This window comes from Ptychodera flava, chromosome 2 (genome assembly GCF_041260155.1).
Source record: "Ptychodera flava strain L36383 chromosome 2, AS_Pfla_20210202, whole genome shotgun sequence".
NCBI classification, from domain to species: Eukaryota; Metazoa; Hemichordata; class Enteropneusta; family Ptychoderidae; genus Ptychodera; species Ptychodera flava.
The window spans coordinates 6318662-6325676 of record NC_091929.1 but is presented as its reverse complement, the minus strand read 5'-3'; the positions used below and the strand labels follow the sequence as shown (position 1 = coordinate 6325676).

Sequence of the window (7015 nt, the reverse complement as noted above, 5' to 3'; positions counted from 1 at the left end):
CATGTGGTGTGTTATAAAACACCTATAGCCTGGTCATGAGGGCTATAGCGCTCGTCTATTACCCCTCGTGGCCGTGTGTTACCAGAAACACATCGCTATAGCGATGTGTTTCTGGTAACACACGGCCCCTCGGGGTAATAGACGGTCGCTATAGCCCTCATGACCAGGCAATAGGTGTTTACTACTGCCAGAGCCCTGTAATGACAGTCCTACAGGCACAGTAGTAACTCCCTTTGCTGTATAGCCAATGTTTAGTAACTTGTTGTATTTGTTAAATATCCGCCCTTCAGAGGGCTCTTACAACAGTGGTCGCAAAAAGATAACTGTGTGTAGAGATAAACCTGGGATAACAGAGGCCTGAGAAAATGTGGGATACAAAAAATAGACCTAACTGGTGGCACCATCATACTCTAGCGTAGAGAGTTTGTTGAAGAAGCCCCCTCGGACTAGGAAATAGGTAAAATACCTGAAAGAATAAACGAGTGGGTGCTGAACAAAACACTTGCAATAACCCTAAGAAATACGCTACTATTATAATGTTTATGTTTCGCGTACTGCTTACATATCTGCAATGCCATTGTTTTGCAAAGAAAAGGAGACAGATTAGAGTTAATCCACAAAAATCATTTGAAATTCTATAATCATGTATTGCTTTCATTTTCAAAGTACTACTCGATCACTTAACTTTTAATGTTTTAGAGGTACAACAAAGATGTAAATTCGATGGCTTAACACAAACATTGGTATAATGTAAGGATATTGTACTATATAGTTCAAGTCGTATTTTCTTATTCAGTACTAGATACCATTGGCCTTCATGTTAAATGTTATAAACGCTGTACAAAGTTATGGTATCACTGAAGTGCAAATGTAAAGGCCAAACGTCCTTGCATTATTAATGCAGAGATGATATTCGTGCATCTCATAAACTGGTTGAATAATGTAACAATGTCTAATTCATCAAAATGGCAAGTAGAATGTGCAGTGTCATGGATAACTGCAGCGTTTCAAAATGGCAAAAAAACTTAGTTGAAAATCTGGAATACTGCAAAGCTGGCTTTGCAGTATTCCAGCTTTTGACTTTTTGGCTTTAATAGTATTTTACACCTTGTCAGTGTCTGTTGAATACACATTGGAACACGTTGATGAAAAGCCTACATAAATACAAAGGGTTCTTGAAGGACAAGCTGGGAGAAGCACTGAGAGAATTGTCATAAGGTTCCAGCTGTAGGTTGCACGGGCACTAGCCCAGGTCAAGAATGATATTGTAATGACAACTTGTCAAAAAAAAAATTTATAAATTAGGTAAGGATCCTTCTCGCTTATACTAAAATTGGATTCAGGTGCCTCGAACAGAGTACACCAGCTTTATCACAAGAGGACATTTTCCCCATGTAAATTCGATTCCCCTGTCAAGTTGATTTTGAAAATTTTCGAAGTCGTTCCACTGAAATAAAACATCACGAGGAGGATTATGAACGTGCATAGCATTGGTTAGAAGAAATCAAGTGATCACATGGTTTCTGTATGGATAATGTCCTGTATCTTTTCATTTTTAAAGAGCTTTATAAAGCATTATTGTTTTACATAAACTTTAACCATTTTTTATCTATAAATGCCTGGATGGACACAACATCCAATATTGCTGTATGTATAATCTAACTTTGAATGAATGATTTGTAGATGAATCACTCAACCCTAAAAGGAGTCCCTGATAAGTTTGTTACAATTCTGAAATTACTCTATGCGAAACAAGGCACATTAATATTTATACAAACAATATTTCGATAATGACAAAGGTAATGCCAACAGGAGTAAAAGGTAATAATACATTGTATTGCTGGACACAAATAACAACTTTTTTTTAATACGTGGTCCGCTGATGACGGTGACAGTAATAGTCTAAATGATTCAATAAGTGGCTTGGATAAGGATGTTAAACAAAAGACAAGTTAGGTAGCTAGCATGTGTCCGTGTTTATTAGTTTGATTTTGACGACCCAGCTTTTCTTTCTTGTTTTGTGCAGGACTACAGTAGTTGTAAGCATATACTTTAAAGTACTGAAAAGTTCTCGAAAGGTATTCTGGTTTTCATAAATTGAAACTGCTATTATAATCTAGTCCTTTTATCAAGCAATATTTTTCCTTCACCTCTTTCGGTTTCAGAATTTGTATAACCCTATACATTTCGTTTTGGTAACAACACTTTCCACTCATTGTTATAAACTATGATCAATAATTCACCATTCTATAAACTCTTTATCTTGTTGTACACTAGCAACGTTGAGTACAGCATATTGGAGATAACGAAAATCTCTTCCGTTCAATTTGGAAGATACAATTTCTTCAAAATACATGTGAAGAATGTTACAGGGCAGAATATGTTCTCATTTTTGTGCCATGTGAAACCAAACGGTATCACATCATCGATAGATAATGTAGCATATATGGTTGATAAGTCAGCCTTTTTGGTCAGCTAGGGCTGGTTGTGGATGTTCATAACAATGTAATCTGTAGCTAGTGACAGAAACACTTGTACTTAGATCAGCGCGAAAATTACATTGTTGGCATCTTTGCATAGAAGATGAAAACATAATGAACTATCTGTTGTTGTTTTCAAGCATGCTTGCAATCTGTCATTACATTTCATTTTGTCAGTGTAAAAGGAAGACTTTAAGTTATCACCGTTGCCCTTTTAGACGTGTCTCCTTATTACAAATTGTTGGGTAGCATTGATTAATATCCACAAGTTTAGGTAATTAGGGTATGTGATATGAAACAGTGCATTGAATTTGATTGAACTCCAGAGATCACATTCACTCATCGGTAAATTTTCAGGCTGAAATATACGATGCTATCGCATAGTATCAAGCATAAATGACTAATGACAGATTATGGTATTTCGTGACTGCAAGAGAATTTAGTTGAGAACAATTTGAGAATGATCGTTGAGAATTTTATCTCATAAACTAATAACATTATGAAAAAGGCGGGAGGATTGTCAAAACGGCAATCAATTACGTATAAAATGTCACACATTTCGAAACACTGTACAATCTGTCGTCAAATACGGAGAGTTTTCAATTGGTTCGAACTCACAACATACGGCATCTAGTCGCATAGCGCAGAGGTAACAGACAGAAACGCTCGGCCAAATCCCAACTCTCAAAAATGAGTGGTTCAGTAACAAGGCTAAGTTGTTACATTTTCTGGCTGCGACCGATCAACACGTTGCAGAGTTCACGAAGTGCACTCACGCTCGTACACTCACCATCACACATCGCATACACAAACTTTATCGAACCATATGATATTGGAAAATTTCGTCTCACTGATTTCTTATTCCGGTTAAAGACACAGAAAACCCTGTGATCCACTGTCCGTTGAACGTATCGACATCGACCTTCATCGATGACCCTATAACGCCGGTGACATGGCCTCTACCTCTTGCCACTGATAATTCTGGCACTGTACACATACGTGGAAGTCATGAGCCTGGGAGCAACTTTTCAATAGGCAGTGCAGTTGTGTCTTATCAGGCGTCGGACCCTTCTGACAATATGGCATATTGTTCATTTACCGTAACTGTGGAAGGTAATTTACATTACATAGAGGAACTTTTTCTTGCTATATACTGTCGAACTCTTACCTTCTAATCAGAGGGGAGTTAACGGCTTTCTGTAACTGTTGTTGCACTAATAAATGACAAGCATTAAAATTACAAACCAGCAATGTCAGTGTAACATTGAACAGGTTTATCAATGTGATAAATGTGCGTGTCTGTGATTCTGTTAAATATGTAAAAGCTCCATTTTTAATGAAGAGTGTAGTACGTAAAATTAGCAATTATCACTATTTATCAATGTGTTTTCACATTCGTAATGAAACTGAACGATTTGACAAGGTCATCAGAAAACCGTTCGAGACCATTGCATGTTAGCTTCAGTCATTTTTTCGTTGAACTATTCGCATTGATCTACAATATCTGAAGGTTTCTAATTGGTTAATTACCTTCTAGGATTCCTGCTTATCATTGTGCCTTCGAGAAATTCACAAAAAATATATCACTTAGGGACTGCACAGCAATTACAGGGAGCCAGCAGGGTCTTTTTTCAAAATGACGGTGCGAAAAAACAAAAAAAGAACAGTGATCATTTTACTGCGTGTAACATTTCATAACAATATATCTTAATTGACATGTAATTAACAATTTGACCTTCCTTTGAACTGTCTACAAGTACTTTTCAACCTTTACAAATAATATCTTTTATGAAATTTTCAAGTAATTCCACAAAAATCACATTCCGCACTAAAATAATTCAGTAAACTACTTGAAGTACAATTGGCTACTAAAAAATCAAAAGGGACAATAGCATTGTGTAACTCTTAATGTTGTTCTTGTAATTGTGCAGTGAACATTACTATTGTTTGTCAAAAACTTATAAAAGGCTTGAAATCAATATTTATCAACATTTACATATAAATGAGCTTGTCAGGTATAACAAGATTTGTGGGGGAAAGTGATGAATAGTTTACCCATGAGAAATGAATTTAATATTTCGGGTGAAATTCTGAAATATTATTTTAAACACCCTCTTCTAATTAATACCTTGATATTAACTGTCAGACCCTTATTAAAGCATAGATTATTAGCTAGTTAAGTATTATCGATATGTTAAATTTCTTAAAGACTGCAATTTATAGAGAATCAACATTTTGAATGAAATTCCAGCGCTACAATTCTTGTTCACATAGGCACTTGTAACCACCCTACTGCAATCAAGAACATTTATATCAACTACCAAACGTCTAATGCACTGATATTGCTGGTTTCATTTTTGGAAAACAAAATTTTACATAGTTTCCATCCAAAACTTGCTACTTTGCAAGTGCATTTTATTTTATTTATGATATCTTCTGCAGCAACAATTGCTCTATTACCACTACCTGGTCGTACACAGAATCAGTATTATGCCAGTCTATTGACGACGCAAATGTAACTAATTGTAAATAATTGCTTGCGCATATATGTTGTAAACTGGTCAAACTCTCGTGATATATCAGCCCCTTGTGCGGTGTATCGGCTCTGCACAATACTGGTCAGCAGCAATTGTATTTCAGATTAATGTACCAAAAAGTTATTTTAGATATTTGGTTTTGTCATCAAAGCAGCGTAATAGGTTCATCTCAAAATTTCAATATATTTCTATAAGATTTAGCAATAAACTAATATAGCACTCTTTTGGCCAGGTTTCCTGTTTATGCACGGTTAATATCAAGTATTGTATGTCACGATTTTTCGTAAAGTAAAGTCTTATTGCCCAGAATGATTTCTGGTATGAATAAATGATACACACATGACAAGGAAATGCAATTTGACCACTGAGACTTTTGAATTACACAGCCATGGTACATTTAAAAATCCTAAGAGTTGAACACAAAAAAACAGGATTATATAGTTCTTCTTCATTTTTCTACTTCTCTTCTGAACACCTATTTACACAGCAAAGGTCAGGCCCTTTCTTGATACAGTGAATGGAACAAGTGAGACCTTGTCGACAAATGAAGTAAGTAGATGCCCTTATGATGATGCTCATATACATTATTATGTAATGTTAACATTAACTGTACACACAATCAAATAAACCCTTGTTTCTCACTGTGAATTTCCTGGGTCTGTGTTGACGCTTTGCAAATATACAGGATTATACCGAGGAAACTCTTTGCATCCACACTCTTTAAGTTTAGGTATTTGTTTTTACATTAGGCATAATGCAACAACCAAAATGGTTTATGGATTTATCGCCGATTGATCTCCAAGGATTTCACATAGTTCATCAAAGAATGGCATGGTCTCAACTGCTTTTGTTTTTGTGGTCGATTATATCTTGAATTTGCCTTCATGGCTTTTCCTTTTCTATGGCACTGAGCGGGGCTTCTCTACAGTCCCTCGACTGCCCTAGGGTTTATTCTGTTTTTATTTTTTTCTTGGGGCTGCCGTCTGAGTTGAAGACAAATTACCATAAATATTCCCAAAAATATGATTCATTGTCAGAGAGTTCGCTTGAAAATATCTGGAATTTTCATCTTTATTCTGTTTTATGTGAAGGGCTTCCTACGGAAAAGGACATCTGCTTTGTTTGGGGTTTTAAGGATCAAAAAACGATCTATGATTAAGGATTTTTTGTGAATAAGTGACCCATTTCGGCAGTACATGCCCGTACAATTTTATCTATTGGAGTGCCCCAAGGGACTTGGCTGCTGCTTTGCCTGCAACTGTTTCATAAACGCCGGCCCACGGACTTCTGGATCTGTTCTCATGTATTGTTTAAGCATTGGTATATGATAAATAACGGCATCGCCCTTTAGTCTTCACCTCGTTAGTAATGGTGTTTTCCCATGATGCAACTTGTTTTGTTTTGTTTTATCCGTTTTTAAAAGGGAACATGCGAGTTTTTAATGGTAAAAATAACATTTCCTCTATAGTCAGACCCAAAGCTATCGCTTATAAAAACTCACCTTGGGTGAACGTCCTCTTTAATTAATTTGGCCTATAACTCATAAGATAACACCATGGATATCATATTAAATATATTGCAAGGGCTGGAAGATATCCAAAACTGTTCCTTGGGTGTTTGTTAAACTTAAAAAACTACTTTTTGACGACTCTTTACTTTTTTCCAACAGGTTGTCAAATATTTGGATGAATTATCGAACTCCATAACTGGTGTTTATAATATGAACATATCACAGGAACAGAGCGAAGAAATAAGAAATGGTAAATGAAACCATAGCCTCTGAGAATTCTAAGTTGAATGCAATTTAAGAGATAATTAGTGACAGGAAGTTCATGTTATTTCAAATTTGGTTCTTGAAAATAAATTATTATAAATTATATTTTTCCAGTCTGTGAAGGTCAAAAACGGCTTCTTTGGCAATCAATTTAAATTAATTTTCGCTTGCATTATGGCAAGTTTACTGAATCAAACCCAAGCGAGTTAGAGAAATGAGACGAA

The 7015-nt window shown here is 35.7% G+C and overlaps 1 long non-coding RNA gene across 1 annotated transcript; it reads left to right on the top strand.

The window, feature by feature from the left end:
• The first annotated feature begins 3353 nt into the window (after positions 1-3353).
• LOC139152210 (uncharacterized) lies at positions 3354-6777 on the top strand. The gene is made up of 3 exons (XR_011556594.1): positions 3354-3593; positions 5505-5566; positions 6687-6777. It is a non-coding gene; the product is annotated as an uncharacterized lncRNA (long non-coding RNA).
• The last annotated feature ends 238 nt before the right edge of the window (positions 6778-7015 follow it).